Here is a 20,404-nt window from a genome sequence, read left to right as displayed (position 1 = left end):
GATGGTAGATATCTTACAGGGTAATTAGATTCAAAAACATAGAGAACCCCTCTAGGCAAAACCTTAAGTTACAAAAAAGATACACAGACAGAAATAGTTATTCTATTCAGCACAATTCTTTTCTCAGACATTTACAGAAATCATAATCTAACACATACCTAGCTAGATTACTTACTAAAAGTTCTAAGACTCCATTCCTGGTCTATCCCCGACAAAGACAGACTATAGACAGACACACAGACCCTTTGTTTCTCTCCCTCCTCCCAGCTTTTGAAAATATCTTGTCTCCTCATTGGTCATTTTGGTCAGGTGCCAGCGAGGTTACCTTTAGCTTCTTAACCCTTTACAGGTGAGAGGAGCTTTCCCCTGGCCAGGAGGGATTTCAAAGCGGTTTACCCTTCCCTTTATATTTATGACATACCCTAAACAGTGTTGCCAACTCACAGAATTTTATCAAGAGTCTCACAATATTTGGTGTTTTCTTAAAGCCTCAGCTCCTGGAGCAGAAATACAGTAACTTTAGAAGTGGCAGGTAGCAGCTTCTGAACAACTCTGTTCAACATTCTAGGAAAGGAAGTGAAGAATACTGTATCCAGCTGAGACTATGTATACACAAATTAATGAACAAATCGCTTTCTTAAATGCTCAGAACTTTATGCAACAGAAGTACTATTCTTAGAGTTCTTTGCATCCTGTGTACTAAGAGCCAGATCCTGTGATGCTTACTCAGTTCTTACGCTGGCAAACTCTTTGCCTGAGTTAAAACTGAGTAAAGCGTGTCAGAATTTGCCCAAAGAGCAGTTCCCTCTCAATCCACGAGAATTCACCAGATCCGAGTACACAATTAAAGAGTAAATTGGATTTTAAAAGGGAGAAAAACATGTTTATGTCTAGTACTCTTTTCACAGAAAGTCATCTTAGGGTATGTCTACACTACGAAATTAGGTCGAATTTATAGAAGTCATTTTTTTAGAAATCGTTTTTATATAGTCGATTGTGTGTTTCCCCACACAAAATGCTCTAAGTGCATTAAGTGCAGTAACTCAGCAGAGTACTTCCACAGTACCGAGGCTAGCGTCGACTTCCGGAGCATTGCACTGTGGGTAGCTATCCCACAGTTCCCGCAGTCTCAGCTGCCCATTGGAATTCTGGGTTGAGATCCCAATGCCTAATGGGGCAAAAACATTGTCGCAGGTGGTTCTGGGTACATGTCGTCAGGCCCTCCCTCCGTTCCTCCGTGAAAGCAATGGCAGACAATCGTTTTGTGCCTTTTTTCCTGAGTTACCTGTGCAGACGCCATACCACGGCAAGCATGGAGTCCGCTCAGCTCACTGTCACCGTACATCTCCTGGGTGCTGGCAGACACGGTACTGCATTGCTACACAGCAGCAACCCATTGCCTTGTGGCAGCAGATGGTGCAATAGGCCTGATAACCATCGTCGTCATGTCCGAGGTGCTCCTGGCCACCTCGGTAAGGTCAGTCAGGAGCGCCTGGGCAGACGTGGGCGCAGGGACTAAAATAGGAGTGACTCAACCAGGTCATTCTCTTTAGTCCTGCTGGCAGTCCTATTGTACAGTCTTATGGCGAGCAGTTAGGAGATGAGGATGGCTAGTGGTCCTATTGCACCATCTTCTGCCGAGCAGGCAGGAGATGAGGATGGCTAGCAGTCCTATTGCACCGTCTGCTGCCAGCAAAAGATGTAAAAGATAGATGGAGTGGATCAAAACAAGCAATACACCAGATTTGTTTTGTATTCATTTGCTCCCCCCTCCCTCCCGCCGTGAAATCAACGGCCGACAATTGTTTCGGTGAGGTCTGTCAGGGGCACCTTGAAAAGTTTAATGGAGATTCAGTGCCGCCTGAAATACCGGGGGAGGGATAGCTCAGTGGGTTGAGCATTGGGTTGAGCATTGGCCTGCTAACCCCAGGGTTTTGAGTTCAGCCCTTGAGGGGGCCATTCTGTGTGACAGTTGTTTTTGTTTCTCCTTGATGTAAAGCCACCTCCTTTGTTGATTTTAATTCCCTGTAAGCCATGTCATCAGTCACCCCTCCCTCCGTCAGAGCAATGGCAGACAATCATTCTGCGCCTTTTTTCTGTGCAGACGCCATACCATGGCAAGCATGGAGCCTGCTCAGATCACTTTGGCAATTAGGAGCATATTAAACACTAAGTGCATTATCCAGCAGTATATGCAGCACCAGAACCTGCCAAAGCAAAACTGGGCAAGTAGGAGATGTCAGCGTGGTGACGAGAGTGATTCATAGATTCATAGATATTTAGGTCAGAAGGGACCGTTATGATCATCTAGTCTGACCTCCTGCACAACGCAGGCCACAGAATTTCACCCAACACTCCTGCGAAAGACCTCTCACCTATGTCTGAGCTACTGAAGTCCTCAAATCGTGGTTTAAAGACTTCAAGGAGCAGAGAATCCTCCAGCAAGTGACCCGTGCTCCATGCTACAGAGGAAGGCGAAAAACCTACAGGGCCTCTTCCAATCTGCCCTGGAGGAAAATTCCTTCCCGACCCCAAATATGGCAATCAGCTAAACCCTGAGCATATGGGCAAGATTCACCAGCCAGATACTACAGAAAATTCTTTCCTGGGTAACTCAGATCCCACCCCATCTAACATCCCATCACAGGCCATTGGGTCTATTTACCATGAATATTTAATTACCAGAACCATATTATCCCATCATACCATCTCCTCCATAAACTTATTGAGTTTAATCTTAAAGCCAGATAGATCTTTTGCCCCCACTGCTTCCCTTGGAAGACTATTCCAAAACTTCACTCCTCTGATGGTAAGAAACCTTCGTCTAATTTCAAGTCTAAACTTCCTGGTGGCCAGTTTATAGCCATTTGTTCTTGTGTCCACATTGATACTGAGCTTAAATAATTCCTCTTCCTCTTCAGTATTTATCCCCTGATATATTTATAGAGAGCAATCATATCTCCCCTCAACCTTCTTTTAGTTAGGCTAAACAAGCCAAGCTCCTTGAATCTCCTTTCATAAGACAAGTTTTCCATTCTTCAGATCATCCTAGTAGCCCTTCTCTGTACCTGTTCCAGTTTGAATTCATCCTTCTTAAACCTGGGAGACCAGAACTGCACACAGAATTCTAGGTGAGGTCTCACCAGTGCCTTGTATAACAGTACTAAAACCTCCTTATCCCTACTGGAAATACTTCTCCTGATGCATCCCAAGATCGCATTAGCTTTTTTCACAGCCATATCACATTGGCATCTCATAGTCATCCTATCATCATCCAATACTCCAAGGTTCTTCTCCTTCTCCATTACTTCTAATTGATGCGTCCCCAGCTTCTAACCAAAATTCTTGTTATTAATCCTTAAATGCATGACCTTACACTTCTCACTATTAAATTTCATCCTATTACTATTACTCCAGTTTACAAGGTCATCCAGATCCTCCTGTATGATATCCCGGTCCTTCTCTAAATTGGCAATGCCTCCCAGCTTTGTATCATCTGCAAACTTTATTAGCACACTCCCACTTTTTGTGCCAAGGTCAGTAATAAAAAGATTAAATAAGATTGCTCCCAAAACCGATCCTTGAGGAACTCCACTGGTAACCTCCCTCCAGCCTGACAGTTCACCTTTCAGTAGGACCCATTGTAGTCTCCCCTTTAACCAATTCCTTATCCACCTTTCACTTTTCCTATTGATCCCCATCTTTTCCACTTTAATTAATAATTCCCCATGTGGCATGCTATCAAACGCCCTACTGAAATCTAGGTAAATTAGATCCACTGCGTTTCCTTTGTCTAAAAAATCTGTTACTTTCTCAAAGAAGGAGATCAGGTTGGTTTGGCACGATCTACCTTTTGTACAACCATGTTGTATTTTTTCCCTTTTACCATTGACCTCAATATCCTAACTACTTTCTCCTTAAAATTTTTTTCCAAGACCTTGCATACTACAGATGTCAAACTAACAGGCTTATACTTACCTGGGTCACTTTTTTTCCCTTTCTTAAAAATAGGAACTATGTTAACAATTCTCCAATCATACAGTACAGCCCCTGAGTTTACAGATTCATTAAAAATTCTTGCTAATGGGCTTGCAATTTCAGGTGCCAATTCCTTTAATATTCTTGGATGAAGATTATCTGGGCGCCCCGTGATGAGGACATGGACATAGACTTCTCTCAAAGCATAGGCCCTGGCAGTGCGGGCATCATGGTGCTAATGGGGCAGGTTCATGCGGTGGAACACTGATTCTGGGCCTGGGAAACAAGCACAGACTGGTGGGACCGCATAGTGTTGCAGGTCTGGGACGATTCCCAGTGGTTGCGAAACTTTCACATACATAAGGGAACTTTCATGGAATTTTGTGACCTGCTTTCCCCTGCCCTGAGGTGCAAGAATACCAAGATGAGAGCAGCCCTCACAGTTGAGAAGTGAGTGGCAATAGCTCTGTGGAGCTTGCAATGCCAGACAGCTACCGGTCAGTCGGGAATCAATTTGGAGTGGGCGAATCTACTGTGGGGGCTGCTGTAATGCAAGTAGCCCATGCAGTCAGAGATTTGCTGATATCAAGGGTAGTGACCCTGGGAAATGTGCAGATCATAGTGGATGGCTTTGCTGCAATGGGATTCCCTAACTGTGGTAGGGTGATAGATGGAACCCATATCCCTATCTTGGCACTGGAGCACCAAGCCGGCGAGTACATAAACCACAAGGGGTACTTTTCAATATTGCTGCGAGCACTGGTGGATCTCAAGGGACGTTTCACCAACATCAACGTGGGATGGCCGGGAAAGGTACATGATGCTTTCATCTTCAGGAACTCTGGTCTGTTTCAAAAGCTGCAGGAAGGGACTTTCTTCCCAGACCAGCAAATAACCGTTGGGGGTGTTGAAATGCCTATAGTTATCCTTGGGGACCCAGCCTACCCCCTTAATGCCATGGCTCATGAAGCCATACACAGGCAGCCTGGACAGTAGTCAGGAGCTGTTCAAGTACTGGCTGAGCAAGTGCAGAATGTTGGTAGAATGTGCATTTGGATGTTTAAAAGCGCGCTGGTGCAGTTTACTGACTCTGTTAGACCTCAGTGAAACCAGTATTCTCACTGTTATTCCTGCTTGCTGTGCACTCCACAATATCTGTGAGAATAAGGGGGAGATGTTTATGGTGGAGTGGGAGGTTAAGGCAAATCGCCTGGCTGCTGGTAACGCGCAGCCAGACACCAGGGCGGTTAGAAGAGCACAGGAGGGCACGGTACGCGTCAGAGAAGCTTTGAAAACCAGTTTCATGACTGGCCAGGCTACGGTGTGAAAGTTCTGTTTATTTCTCCTTGATGAAACGCCCCCCTTGGTTCACTCTGCTTCCCTGTAAGCTAACCACCCTTCTCCCTTCGATCACTGCTTGTAGAGGCAATAAAGTCATTCTTGCTTCACATTCATGCATTCTTTATTAATTCATCACACAAATAGGGGGATAACTGCCAAGGTAGCCCAGGAGGGGTAGTGGAGGAGGGAAGCACCGGGAGGGGTGGTGGAGGAGGGAAGGACAAGGCCACACAGCACTTTAAAAGTTTAAAACTTATTGACTGCCAGCCTTCTGTTGCTTGGGCAATCCTCTGGGGTGGAGTGGCCGGAGGCCCCCCCCCACCACGTTCTTGGGTGTCTGGTTGAGGAGGCTATGGAATTTGGGGAGGAGGGCGGTTGGTTACACAGGGGCTGTAGCGGCGGTCTGTGCTCCTGCTGCCTTTCCTGCAGCTCAGCCAAACGCTGGAGCATATTAGTTTGATCCTCCAGCAGCCTCAGCATTGAATCCTACCCCCTCTCATCATGCTGCCGCCACCTTTCAGCTTCAGCCCTCTCTTCAGCCCCACCACTTACTCTCTTCAGCCCGCCACCTCTCCTCACGTTCATGTTGTGCTTTCCTGCACTCTGACATTGTCTGCCTCCACGCATTCGTCTGTGCTCTGTCAGTGTGGGAGGACAGCATGAGCTCAGAGAACATTTCATCGCGAGTGCATTTTTTTCACCTTCTAATCTTCACTAGCCTCTGGGAAGGAGAAGATCCTGTGATCCTTGAAACATATGCAGCTGGTGAAGGAAAAAAAAGGGACAGTGGTATTTAAAAAGACACATTTTATAGAACAATGGGTACACTCTTTCACGGTAAACCTTGCTGTTAACATTACATACATAGCACATGTGCTTTTGTTCCAAGGTTGCATTTTGCCTCTCCCCTCCCCATGGCTAACAGCAGGGAACATTTCCTTTCATCCACAGGCAAACAGCCCAGCAGGAATGGGCACCTCTGAATGTCCCCTTAAGAAAAGCACCTCTTTCAACCAGGTGACCATGAATGATATCACTCTCCTGAGGATAACACAGAGAGATAAAGAACGGATGTTGTTTGAATGCCAGCAAACATACACTACAATGCTTTGTTCTGCAATGATTCCCGACTACGTGCTACTGGCCTGGTGTGGTAAAGTGTCCTACCATGGTGGACGGAATAAGGCTGCCCTCCCCAGAAACCTTTTACAAAGGCTTTGGGAGTACATCCAGGAGAGCTTTATGGAGATGTTCCCTGGATGATTTCCGCTCCATCTCCAGACACGTTAACGGACTTTTCCAGTAGCTGTACTGGCCGCGAATGCCAGGGCAAATTAATCATTAAACACGCTTGCTTTTAAACCGTGTATACTATTTAAAAAGGTACACTCACCAGAGATCCCTTCTCCGCCTGGTGGGTTCGGGGGGTACTGGCTCCAGTTCCAGGGTGAGAAACAGTTCCTGGCTGTCGGGAAAACCGGTTTCTCTGCTTGCTTGCTGTGAGCTATCTACAACCTCATCATCATCATGTTCTTCGTCCCCAAATCCTGCTTCCGTGTTGCCTCCCACTCCATTGAAGGAGTCAAACAACACAGTTGGGGTAGTGGTGTCTGAACCCCCTAAACTGGCATGCAGCTCATCATAGAAGCGGCATGTTTTGGGCTCTGACCTGGAGCGGCCATTTGCCTCTCTGGTTTTCTGGTAGGCTTGCTTCAGCTCCTTAAATTTCACGCAGCACTGCTTCGGATCCCTGTTATGGCCTCTGTCCTTCATGCCCTGGGAGATTTTGATAAAGGTTTTGGCATTTCGAAAACCTGAACGGAGTTCTGATAGCACGGATTCCTCTCCCCATAAAGCGATTAGATCCCGTACCTCCCATTCGGTCCATGCTGGAGCTCTTTTACGATTCTGGGACTCCACCATGGTCACCTCTGCTGATGAGATCTGCACTCACCTGCAGCTTGCCACGCTGGCCAAACAGGAAATGAAATTCAAAAGTTCGCGGGCCTTTTCCTGTCTACTTGGCCTGCGCATCTGAGTTGAGAGTGCTGCCCAGAGCGGTCACAATGGAGCACTCTGGGATAGCTCCTGAAGGTCAATACCGTCTAATTGCGTCCACAGTACCCCAAATTCGACCCAGCAAGGCTGATTTCAGCGTTAGTCCCTTTGTCGGGGGTGGAGTAAGGAAATAGATTTTAAGAGCCCTTTAAGTCGAAAAAAAGGGCTTCGTCATGTGGACGGGTGCAGGGTTAAATCGATTTAACGCTGCTAAATTCGACCTCAACTCCTTTTGTAGACTAGGGCTTAGTCTTTATTGACTTTTCCAATAGACTTTAGTCCTTTCCTTGTATAAGTTCCCAGTAGAGCAGTACTCTCACACGCCAGCAGTGTTCTAAATCAACAATCAGTGTTCACTGATGAGCTTGAAATTCATTAATGCTAATTATTCATGCTCTGTGTACTGTATGCTTTGCATGCATAGGGAACCTAGATCTCTACAGCTATTTTGTTAAACTTGCAAAAACCCACAACCTACACATTTTTATTCCATTTCTTTTTTGCACACAAATTACAGTGCTCTTCTCCACCCAAAAAAGTGAAGGCAGATCCAAGAGATTTTTAAATATATCTTTAATAATTTTCCATAGTCATACAGCTAAGAGCTGTAACCTTGTCATACCTTATAAACTAACCAGGTCTGGTCCTGGACACTGCTGCATAAAGAGGTGGAGGTGATTCATGATAATGAATGTCCCCCATTTCTAAGTCAGTGCTGAACCAAGGCTGTAGCATATGGGATGTTGTGCTGATGCTATCTTTTTGTTGAGACTTAAAACCAAAGTTTAGATCAATTCTGTTTTGGACAAATTCCAGTTTGATTAATTTGCCTCTGTAACTTCTCTCTGAAATTTCAAGTGGACCTAATTCTCCACTGCCTTGCATGTTGGGTAGTGATTTACACCTGGTAGAGTGGATGTAAAACTTGTACTTTGTAGAGAATTAGGCTTATTGTGTTAAAAAAGTTGTAATATTTCACTCGAGAAGTGGCTGCAGCTGTGTGGATGTACGAGGAGTGGTGTGTGTGTGTGTGTATGTGAGAAATTTTAATTCAATATTCCTCTTCTCACCCGCAGTCCCTTGGAGAAAAAAAATCACCTTTGGTTGTATTCCAGTGAACTTCAGTGGGATTGTCCTGATATTTTAGAGCAAAATTTGTCCCATAGTTTGCAAGGTCTTCTGGTATGAAAGGTGCTAGATGAATGTGTTAGAAAAATATTTAACAAAATAATCATTCTGACATAATGGCATTGATTTAAATTAGGGATGAGACGATGTTTAGGAAAATTTCATTTATTTTAAGTTAAGGTTTTGCAGAATTTTGAATATCATTTTAAAAATTCCTCATTTAAAACCCATGCTACTCAAAGAAAATTTAAATTTCCCAAAAAAAATTCTATTTCATATTGCTATGAACACCAATAAATACTCTGGTTTTGAAAATAATTTTTGCCTTGTTTCTAGCATTGCCAAGGTAAGAAAGTGCAGCAGTGAATTCACACTTAGCCAGAGCCAAAGAAGTCAGACATCAAAATTTCTAGTTCTGTTTTATTTCTGTGATGCTTACCTTTGTTTCATTGAAGCACTCTTCTATTGTAAAGTTAGAGCCCACTATTTGAGTGGGTTCTAAAACATGCTCATATCCCTAACTTAAATTAGTCCTTTGTGTGATGTGGCTCAACTTAGTATGAAGCACAGGTGTCAGCTGTACACATCAATTTGAAAAGTTATGCCTTAGGAGTAATGGATAAATAACAGGAGTTAAGATCTTCAAAAAGCTAAGCAACAAGTATGATGACCATAGAATAGTCAGTGTCAGTGTAAAATACTATAAAGTAGACAGAAGAAGAGGGCTGAGGCCTTGTGTAGAAAAATAATTAAGTATTGTGTTCTGTTGTGCACCCATGCAACTGAGTAGCCTTCCTTGAAATCTGCAAATGGTATGCTAGCTTTAACATCTGCAACATGGATTATTCAATAGAGGTAATGTGATGGCCTCAGAGATTCCATAGGCACTGAGACAAAACAGTCACTTTCAGCAACTCATCATCCATGTATCCAAATTCATCATAATTATATAAGATGTAGAAATAGGTCACTTGATCAGTGGTATCAGTACATTGAGTACAGGTCTTTTTGAGTGCAATGCAGGCTTACAGCAATCCCCACAGTTATTTTCTAGGAGCTCAGGCACATGGCCATTCATTAAATGCAGGAATAAATAATGTACAAGATTCCTGGGCACCATTGTTTTTACACTGTTTTTATGTAGCCCACCGTGGTATGACAGAAGGCTTCTCCTCTCATATCTCTGCAGATCTCATGTATATAGATTTAGTGGGATGGCGTAAAGAAGTAAACTTATTCTCATCTTGTCATGGTTGACCATGCTCTCTAGTTAATACATAGCTATACTTTCCGATTTAGCCCAGTATCCGAGAAGGATATTCTCAGTAATGCTGGATATTCCCAGTAACTGAACTTCACCTGAGAACAAACACCAGCAGGGAAGGAGCCTAGAAAGACAACTGAGGGGTAAGGGAGTGATAGAGGTGATCCCCTCATTATTTAGTATCGGAAAAGAAAGAACAAGATGGACTCAGAAGTCAAACCAGTGATTTAGATATGTAGGTTTTGGAGTGTCAGAATGGGATCCAAAAACCCATTGAAGTGAATAGAAATGATCCCATTGACTTCAGTTGACATTAGGTCAAACCATGAAATAAGAGGGCTTACTAGGCATGATTTAAACTAAGCAAGACAGGGGAAGATTTTCTTAACTCAAAATCTCGTAGGGATTTCCAGCAGAGTATAGCAGAAGATCGAGCTGTTCCTAAACAAAAGAATGAACAAGGAGAGTGTTGAAGTACTAAGACATCTGTATACAAATTCAAGGAGCATAGGAAACAAGCAAGAAGAACTAGAAGCCATTAAGTGATAGTGATTATTTTCTGATGGGCATAAATGTAACCTGATATGAGGGTTATCATAACTGCAATGTGGATTGGTACAATTTGTATATGAGAAATACAAAGAGGTAATGGTGTATGCCAGAAGTACATCTGATGCTGCAATAAAGAGTATAGTGGTGATGGGTTTTGTGGGGTGGGGGTTACAATAAAAAGAAAAATGAAGGAGAAACTAATGGAGTAGATTGAGAACAGAGAAAGGCCGCAATTAGAGCATACAACTATCCATCCGACATCAGCCTACCCATCCCTATGCTGGGAATACAGGGGAAAGGGGCATAGGAGACAGCTACACCAGCTCTATGCCTTTTGGGGCCCCCCTAAGGCAGGGGAATAGCCTGTTGGGAGTGTGTGACCTTTTTCACTCTATATCTCTGCTCAGCAAATCTGTCTCAGTACCTCTTGAAATTTTATGCATAAAAGTAATTCAGATCAGCTGGTATTCTATGATTCTAAATTGAAAACTAGCTGAAGAAGTGAAGGTATAAAGTAGAGTGCTGCAGTGTATCTGAGTTAAATCACATTGTCCTTAAAATCTTATTTAATGATCTAGAGGAGAAAGTAAACAGAATTTTAATGAAATTCACAGGTGATACTACATTGGGAAGAATTGCAAATAACAGTCACATTTGAGAAATGCTACAAGGGACTCAGGAGAAGATAATAAAATCAGATTCAGGTTAGAAAAATGAAAATTAACATATGCTGGGAGGGAGAAAGCTAAAATAATTATGTTTTATGCAGAGCCCACTTTAACTCTGTGTTTGTACAGTGCCTAGCACAGGATTTTTGGATACCAGCATAATTTAAATAATAATGGACAGCAAATTAGAAATTTTTTGGAAAAGGCTAAAATAATTTGGCACTGCGTATGTACAGGGGGATAATAGACCCTTTCTAGTCAACGTCTCCTGGAATAGGGCTTTTATTTTTGGTCACATTACCAAAAAAAAAAAAAATTGACAGACAAGAGAGCTAAAAGGCTAGCTACAAAAGTTCTTGTAGACCAAAGGGAATGATTTATGAGGGATGATTAGAAGAACTGAATATGTAGAGTTTGACTAAGCAACGACTAGAAAGGGATATGACTCCAAATATTTGGAGAGTATAAATAGCAAGGATGCAGAGGAATTATTCAGAATGGTATACTAGCAATAATGGGATGAAATTTAGAAAGGCAAAACTTCCAGATATGGTATGTATTAGACTGTGGAAAAGTATCCAAAGGAATGTAGTGAAAACCCCATAATTTGGGACTTTGAAAACCAGGCTAAGCAAAATGCTAGGAAATGCTCTGTATAGAAGGATATTTTATTTGGGAGGAGATGGACTAGCTGAATCAATTGGTCTTTTCCATCTCTAACTTTTGTGATTCTATTAAATTCGTTCATGTGGCACAAAGATTAATGAAAAGTCCTGTGGCCAGGAAGGAGAGGCCATTAACTGCAACACTTGAGGGTCTGAGAGCAATTCCGTTAAAAACATTATTTTCTTGGGTTTCCACCTATTATAATTATTTCTGCAGTGAAATTTTCCTTTATAAGATCTGAGCTAGGGAGTGGTTTTTCTTTGCAAGTTTTCAAAAATGAAAAACAAACTAACCCAAGCATATCTGTTCTGGGATGCTTTTTCCTAATCCCATAGCTCTGAAAATGCTGCATAATTTAAAATTAAATTTTGTCAAAAATAATATTTATTTGCTAGAAAAACCACCTGAAGATTTAATTATGTCCTTTAAAAATAGCATATCTTCAATACAGGGAAAGATACTTAAGTATGTCCCTCCCTTTCTTATTAGTGTAACTTAAAGTTTTTGGCAAGAATTATGGCTCTCGTTCTGCAGTATTTTTTCAAAGAAATTGTGATTCTGTATACCTTTATTTGTAATTATTTATGTTACTGTAGCAGATAGGAGCTCTAGTCATGGACCAGGACCCCTTGTATTAGATGCTGTACAAAACACAGAATGAAAAGATACTCCCTACCCCAAAGATTTTACAATCTAAGGGCTTGTCTACAAGTGAGTTAATGTGGAGCAAGCCAAGCTGTGATTCTACAGTATATTAGCTTTCTACGCTGTAACATTGCATATGGTCACTGCTACAGCTCAATGAAAGTCCTGGAGTGCGATTTAGCATACTGCACATCAGTAGTAATCTAAGCCACACTCCAGGTCTTTCACTGTGTTGTAGAAGCGACCACAAAGCCATTGCTGTGCTGAAGTGTCACACCCTGGTTTGACACACACTAACTCGATATGCAGACAAGCTCTAAGTGTAAGACAGACAACAGATGGATACACAGACAAACAGGGGAGTACAAGGAAACAGTGAGACAGTATTGGTCAATGTGATCAGCAGTGGTCTCAGCACACCAGCAGCTAGTTCTGAGGGGGAATTTGAAGGAAAGATGTTAGTTTTGTGAATGTATATGGAGAGCTTTTCCCAGGCATGAGGGTGCTTGCTTGAAAATTTAACTAGTGGGGGATGAAGGCTAATGTCATTGACCTATTGGATGGAGTTGACATCTTGATAGCAAATGGGAGATGATTGGTAAGGAAGGGATAGGTCATGAAAAACCTTGAAAGTGAAGATGTGATAGAAAAGAAGAAGTTAGTGGAGGGAAGCAAAGAGATGGTTGACATGGTCAAAGGGACAGGCTAGTTAACTAAAATGATCTTTGCAGAAACATTCTGAATGGATGTGAGGAGGGCAAGATTACATTTGTCAAGGCTAGAGAAAAGGATGTTGCAGTAATTGAGACACAAGATGATGAGAGTTTTAGTAGTGTGGATGGATAGGAGAGGCTATATATTAGAGATGTTGTGCAGAAGCAATTGGCAAGATTTAGACACAGCCTAGATGCTAGGATCTATAATTCCCATATGTGTGTTGTTCATCTGCCTCATAAAGGGCCCAGTCCAGAGTTGGACTGGGCCTGTACCATCTGTTTCTGGACTGATCTTCAGTTTGAAATGGAAAAAAGAGATGAAAGGTAGACTGAGAAGCAGTAAATTTTAACAAACATCAGTAGTATAATCAGGACATTATTCTTCAATTAAATCTGTGCAGGTAGACTTCAAGAAGGCACCATGCAGCTGTCAGGATCTGCCTGCATAAATCTGATTGTAGCATCAGAACCAAAGTCTTTTCCTTCACTTTCTCCACTCCAAATTTTCAGCTTTTCAACATATACCAATGATTACGTTCTCCAGGGTCCAAGACAAACTACAGGGTAGACTCAAGTAGGATGCAAAAGTTCACGCAGTTTGAGGCAGTTCCCCACACATACCCCTGGGCAGAGGTTCCTTGCAACAGTCTCATTAAGCCCCACAGTCCTGTCCCAGGCAGCAAAGACAGCCCAGTAGTGTGTGTGGTTTTTTTAATAAAGCAAAGAAATACAACGACTGAGTTTGGTTTTTTGACTTTGTCACGTCTGCCTCTTTCCCAAAGGTTCTAGTATTCAACAGTCTCTGCAGAAGTGCTGGGCTGAGCCTTTCCTCAGGGAGCAAAGATTCATAGATCAGCTCCCCCACTACTGTGGTGTCTTCTTCCCTTTTTAACTGCCCCTTCATTATCTGACAGTGAGTGCAGGTATAATGGCAGGGCTGAGTGAGCCCACCTGTTAATCCTTGCTGGCTCAGTGTGTTGTTGGCATACCCCATCACAAGACCCAATCTCCAGTCTTGAGACTGCAGTCTTGCATCAGTGCTCTGTGTTCAGCACTACAGGAGAGGATTCTCATGATAATCTAAATTCTAAACCAAAATATAAGATACACTGAAGGCTGCAGGCCTCCATGAATCAATCACTGTGTCAAATAGCAGCTCACGGGACTTAAATTATTAAGCAAAGCCAGTTGACTAGTTACACATTTTCACCAACCCCCAGTGGCACTGATGGCAATGGACTAACCATTTAGCTACCATTAGGGTTAGACTTGATACTGTATATTTGCTTGTTAAGAAGTTATGAGTGGCTTTAATTACTTACCACTAAGAGTTACTGTAGATTGCAGTAACAGTAATACTATTTTCACTCACTGCAGTATAAATAAAACAAGTTTGTGTCATTCTGTAGATTTAGGGCTATGAATAGGGAGCTGCATATTCCGTATGTAAGTGACCACAGAATTTGTTTAGTTCCTTTAGGGGAGAGAATGCCTGGACAGCAGTTCCAGGATTAATAGTCAGTCCTACTTTGCTTTTCTTTATGCTTATACAGTCCTTGGAAATAGGCTGTTACTTTGGCTATGAAAACTAATTTAAGATATAGTTATGAGTCTTATATCGTACTTGGAGTTAAAACCAAGATTCTGTGGTTTTATATAGGTATTACCATGCTTTAACACCATGGAATCTCTTTCCCATGTGTTCCCAGAACAAATATGTCTCAGTCAGTTCTTGCCCATGTCAAGGACAGCTTATAGTAAGTTCTGTTCAGAATGCCTCCCCAAACACACACAAGACTCAGGGAAATTAACCATGATCAACTCTAGTTATGAACCCAAAAAAGAGATGAAACTGTTTCACACATGAGTACTGGTAGGGCCAAGCTATTTTCAACAACTGGCCAGCACACTTCTGTATTTGGTGCTGACTACCAGTTGTTTGCCTGCAAGATCTGAAGTCACACAGAGCCTCTGGAACCACGAGGGGACAATACTGAGAGACCTGTGAACTTCTCAGCTGTGTTGAAAGAGGTGGCATCCAGAGCAACTCAACAACCTGAAAAAAAAATGTATTGAGACAGCATCCTCAAGTTGCAGAGTGGTGATGACGGCATTGGAGCACATGGAGGTGAAAGTGATGCTGCCGGATGAGGTCTGTGAGGTTCATGCTGAGGCCTCTACCCAGAACCCGGTGTGGACTTTGAGACTCTCGACTGCATTTCCCACTCTCAGAAAGCCAGGCTGGGGGGACCATCCAGTGTGAAAGATGCCTGCTGGTGGAATCTCTCAGGAAGCAGATGGGAGAGAACAGGAGGAGGTGGCTAGGTTGAGGAGCATCCATGTCCATGAGGAATTCCTTGAGAGTATTCATATGGAGACATCCAAGACTGAGGAGGCTATCCAGCTACAGAGGATTGCTGTCACACCACTGGGCGGGGGGGAGGATATGGCTCTGTCACAGGAAAGACACTGGCAGCTGGTTACTTCTGGCAGCAGGCAGTGCTCCACCTCTACTCCCCACCCACCCACCATGGTGATGGAAAACCAATATGCTGCCCTAGCAACAAGTGATGAGGAATCACCCCCAAAAGGTGGTGGAGGAGAAGCCATGTACCCCCAAGGCTGGGAGGATAACAGTCACCACTCCCAGGAGGAAATATAGGGTAGTGGTGGTTGGTGACTCTTCTGAGGGGGATAGAGGCACCCATCTGTCACCCTGACGTGGCATCCCGGGAGGTATGCTGCCTGCCAGAGGCCTGTATCTGAGATGTTACAGAGGGATTGTCAAGGGTCATCTGGCTCTCTAACAACTACCGCATGCTACTCATCCATGTGGGCACTAATGATACTGCAAGGTATGACCCTTAGCCAATTAGAAGTGACTACAGGGCTCTGGGAGTAAGGGTGAAGGAGTTGGGAACACAGGTAGTGGTCTCTTCAATCCTTCTGGTCAAGGGTAGGGCCCAGCCAGAGACAGAAGCCTCCTGGATGTGAAGATGGTGTTGCCAGAAGGGCTTCAGCTTCCTTGACCGCAGGCTGCTGTTCTAGGAAGAAGGACTGCTAAGCATAGATGGGATCCACCTATCAAGGAAGGGGAAGGGTATATTTGGATTCAGACTGGCTGATGTAGTGAGGAGGGCTTTAAACTAGGTTTGAAGGGGGCAGGTGACCAAAAACTGCAGGTAAGTCAAGAACATGGAGACCTGGGAGAAGGTTTGGAATTTGGGGGAGCATGGACTGTTTTAGCAGGGATTAAGGAGAGATAAGACAGAACTGGGGGAAGAAATCAAATCAGTATCTTAGATGTCTGTATGCTAATGCGAGAAGTATGGGGAATAAGCAGGAAGAACTCGAAATGCAAGTAAATAAACACAGCTATGACATAGTTGGCATCACAGAGACCTGGTGGGATAGTACGCATGACTGGAAGATTGGTATAGAAGGGTACAGTTTGCTCAGGAAGGACAGGCAGGGAAAAAAGGGAGGATGTGTTGCCTTATATATTAAAAATGTATACACTTGGACTGAAGTTGAGATGGAAATAGGAGACAGACTTGTTGAAAGTCTCTGGGTAAGGATAAAAGTGGTAAAAAACAAGGGTGATGTCATGGTACAGTCTACTACAGACCACCTAACCAGGAAGAAAAGGTGGATGAGGCTTTTTTTAAAAAACTAACAAAATCATCCAAAACACAGGACTTGGTGATGATGGGGGACTTCAACTACTCAGACATCTGTTGGGAAAACACACCACACCAAAGCACAGATTATCCAATAAGTTATTGGAATGTATTGGAGAATTTATTTCAGAAGATGGAGAAAGTTACTAGGGGAGAGGCTGTTCTAGATTTGATTTTGACAAATAGGGAGGAACTGGCTGAGAAATCGGAAGTGGAAGGCAGCTTGGGTCAAAGTAATCATGAAATGATGAGTTCATGATTCTAAGGAATAGTAGGAGTGAGAACAGCAAAATAAAGACAATGGATTTCAAGAAGGCAGAATTTAGGAAACTCAGGTAGTTGGTAGGTAAGATCCCATGGGAAACAAGTCTAAGGGGAAAAACAATTGAAGACAGTTGACAAAGAGCCATTTTTTCGAAGAGCTATTATTAAGGGCACAAGAGCAAACTATCTCACTGCGCAGGAAAGATAGGAAGTATGGCAAGAGTCCACCCTGGCTTAACCAGGAGATCTTCAGTGATCCAAAAATAAAAAAAAGAGTCCTACAAAAAGTGGCAAGTAGGTCAAATTACAAAGGATGAAAACAAACAAACACCAAAGTATGTAGGGACAAAATTAAAAAGTCCAAGGCACAAAATGAGATCAAACTAGCTAGAGATATAAAGGGTAACAAGAAAAGATTCTACAAATACATTAGAAGCAAGAGGAAGACCAAGGACAGGGTAGTCCCGTTACTCAATGGGGGGAGGGGAGGAAATAGTAACAGAAAATGTGGAAATGTCAGAGGTGCTTAATGACTTCTTTGTTTCCGTTTTCACCAAGAAGGCTAGTGGTGATTGGACGTCTAACATAGTGAATGCCAGTGAAAATGAGGTAGGATCAGAAGAGGCTAAAATAGGGAAAGAACAAGTTAAAAATTACTTAGACAAATTAGATGTCTTCAAGTCACAAGGACCTGATGAAATGCATCCTAGAATACGCAAGGAGCTGACTGAGGAGATATCTGAGCCATTAGTGATTATCGTTGAAAAGTCATGGAAGATGGGAGAGATTCCAGAAGACTGGAAAAGGGCAAATATAGTGCCAATCTATAAAAAGGGAAATAAGGACAACTTAGGGAATTACAGACCAGTCAGCTTAATTTCTGTACCCGGAAAGATAATGGAGCAAATAATTAAGCAATCAATTTGCAAACGTGTAGAAGATAATAAGGTGATAAGTAACAGTCAACATGGATTTGTCAAGAACAAATCATGTCAAACCAATCTGATAGCTTTCATTGACAGGGTAACAAGCCTTGTGGATAGGGAGCAGGTGGTAGATGTGTTATATCTTGACTTTAATAAAGCTTTTGATACTGTTTTGAATGACCTCATAAACAAACTAGGGAAATGCAACCTAGATGGAGCTACTATAAGGTCGGTGCAAAACTGGTTGGAAAACCGTTTCCAGAGAGTAGTTATCAGTGGTTCAGTCATGCTGGAAGGGCATAACAAGTGGGGTCCCGCAGGGATCAGTTCTGGGTCCAGTTCTGTTCAATATCTTCATCAATGATTTAGATAATGACATAGAGAGTACACTTATAAAGTTTGTGGACAGTACCAAGCTGGGAGGGGTTGCAAGTGCTTTGGAGTATAGGATTAAAATTCAATATGATCTGGACAAACTGGAAAAATGGTCTGAAGTAAATAGAATGAAATACAATAAGGACAAATGCAAAGTACTCCATTTAGGAAGTGTCAGTTGCATACATGCAAAACTGGAAATGGCTGCCTAAGAAGGAGTACTCTGGGAAGGGATCTGGGGGTCATAGTGGCCCACAAGCTAAATATGAGTCAACAGTATAACGCTGTTGCAAAAAAAAACAAACGTCATTCTGGGATGTATTAGCAGGAATGTTGTAAGCAAGACACGAGAAGTAATTCTTCCTCTCTACTCCACGCTGATTAGGCCTCAACTGGAGTATTGTGTCCAGTTCTGGGTGCCACATTTCAGGAAGGATGTGGACAAATTGGAGAGAGTCCAGAGAAGAGCAACAAAAATTATTAAAGATCTAGAAAACATGACCTATGAGGGACGGTTGAAAAAATGGGTTTGTTTAGTCTGGAAAAGAGAAGACTGAGAGGGGACATGATAACAGTTTTCAAGGATGTAAAAGGTTGTTACAAGGAAGAGGGAGAAAAAATGTTTTTCTTAACCTCTGAGGATAGGATAAGAAGCAATGGGCAAAAAGTGCAGCAAGGGAGGTTTAGGTTGGACATTAGGAAAAACTTCCTAACTGTCAGGGTGGATAAGCACTGGAATAAATTGCCTACAGAGGTTGTGGAATCTCCATAATTGGAGATTTTTAAGAGCAGGTTAGACAAACATCTGTCAGGAATGGTCTAGATAATACTTAGTGCTTCCATGAGTGCAGAGGACCGCTCGAGGTCCCTTCCAGTCCTATGATTAGAGAGCACTAGACTATGGAATGAGAGAGAGAGGAATGGAGAATGATGGAGTCCATATAACATCAGAGAGACTGAGGAGGTCAGAGACAGAAAATAGGACATTGTCTACTGGATGATCATAAGTACTCTAGAGTAGGGACTGCCTTTTTGTTCTGTGTTTGTACAGTGCCTACTACAGAGGGGTCTTGGTCCATTACTGGGTCTTCTAAGCGCTGTAGTAATACAAAATAATAGATAATATGAGACTTATGGGCTGCCCTGTCTTTTGCCTTCCAAGGGCATAGTCAGCCACTGCATCTTTGCTTCACATCCCACCAGCCACACTTGAAAAATATTCACTCTTGTGATATTCCCACCAGCCTGCCCCATCACATCGGACATCAACACCGTCTTTCCACCAGGACGGTCAGACAGTTTGGACTTCCAGCACAGCCATCAGTTCCACATCCCATACTTTTCTGGGTTATTTTCCCCCACCCAATCCAGGTATGTTTTGTTTATTATTCTTTATAGAATGGATGCTATAAATGATATAGTGCTATTTGGCTTGAGTGACCATGGAACACAGATTTCCTTGAAAGCCTTTTTATTGAGTGTCCCTGAAATCTTAAAATTTCTAGAGAAAAGACATTTCTTTATTGCTGTACTAGTGAAGAACTTAACAAGGAAGTTCCCTCTCCTCAAATGTAGATTGATTATTATACATGAAAGATAGATGGGAGCACCTTTGTCATTACAGGCCTTGTCACCATTCAGGCAAAGTCAAATAATGGAATCAGTTCTCAGTGTCATTCTCAACAGCAGCAGTGGCAAAGTACTGAAAGAGGACATCCCAAACCATATTAATTCTCCTACTATTGGTAGCAATGATGGACTCCCAGATCCCACACAGTTTTGGCTTGTGAAATCCTGTGCTTTGTAGTGCCTGCTCAGCCCACTGCCTGTGGAACACTTCTCCTTGACTTTCAAAAATCTAGCATGCTAGAACAACAGAAAGGGTCATTCTGCTTCAAGGGGTATTCCTATTTTGCTTTGAGACTGTCAAAGACACATCCAGCCACTACCCTGCTCCTACTGAGGCAGAAGTTGATGTGACACCTCTCCTTGTTGGTGTAATCTGAAAAAGATTTCAGAAGCCAGAGAAGTGGCAGGTAAGCAGGGTCTCCAAGGATCATTGTAGGGTTATGTTTGTGATGTGGAATGAGGTGACTGCATCATTGTGTGCTCCCTCCAAGAGCTCCAAATTCTTGAAAAAATA

General features: G+C 42.8%; 1 long non-coding RNA gene across 1 annotated transcript in view; it reads left to right on the top strand.

Annotated features, from left to right (window-relative positions):
- Positions 1–19,622, top strand: part of LOC142071760 (uncharacterized) — a 32,141-nt gene extending 12,519 nt beyond the window's left edge. Inside the window, exon 3 of the long non-coding RNA XR_012667950.1 lies at positions 19,506–19,622. This is a non-coding gene — a long non-coding RNA (uncharacterized LOC142071760). The remainder of the gene's footprint in view (positions 1–19,505) is intronic.
- The last annotated feature ends 782 nt before the right edge of the window (positions 19,623–20,404 follow it).

Source organism: Caretta caretta, chromosome 4 (genome assembly GCF_965140235.1).
Source record: "Caretta caretta isolate rCarCar2 chromosome 4, rCarCar1.hap1, whole genome shotgun sequence".
NCBI lineage: Eukaryota > Metazoa > Chordata > Testudines > Cheloniidae > Caretta > Caretta caretta.
Note: the sequence above shows the minus strand (reverse complement) of the source record. Positions and strands in the feature narration are given on the sequence as shown.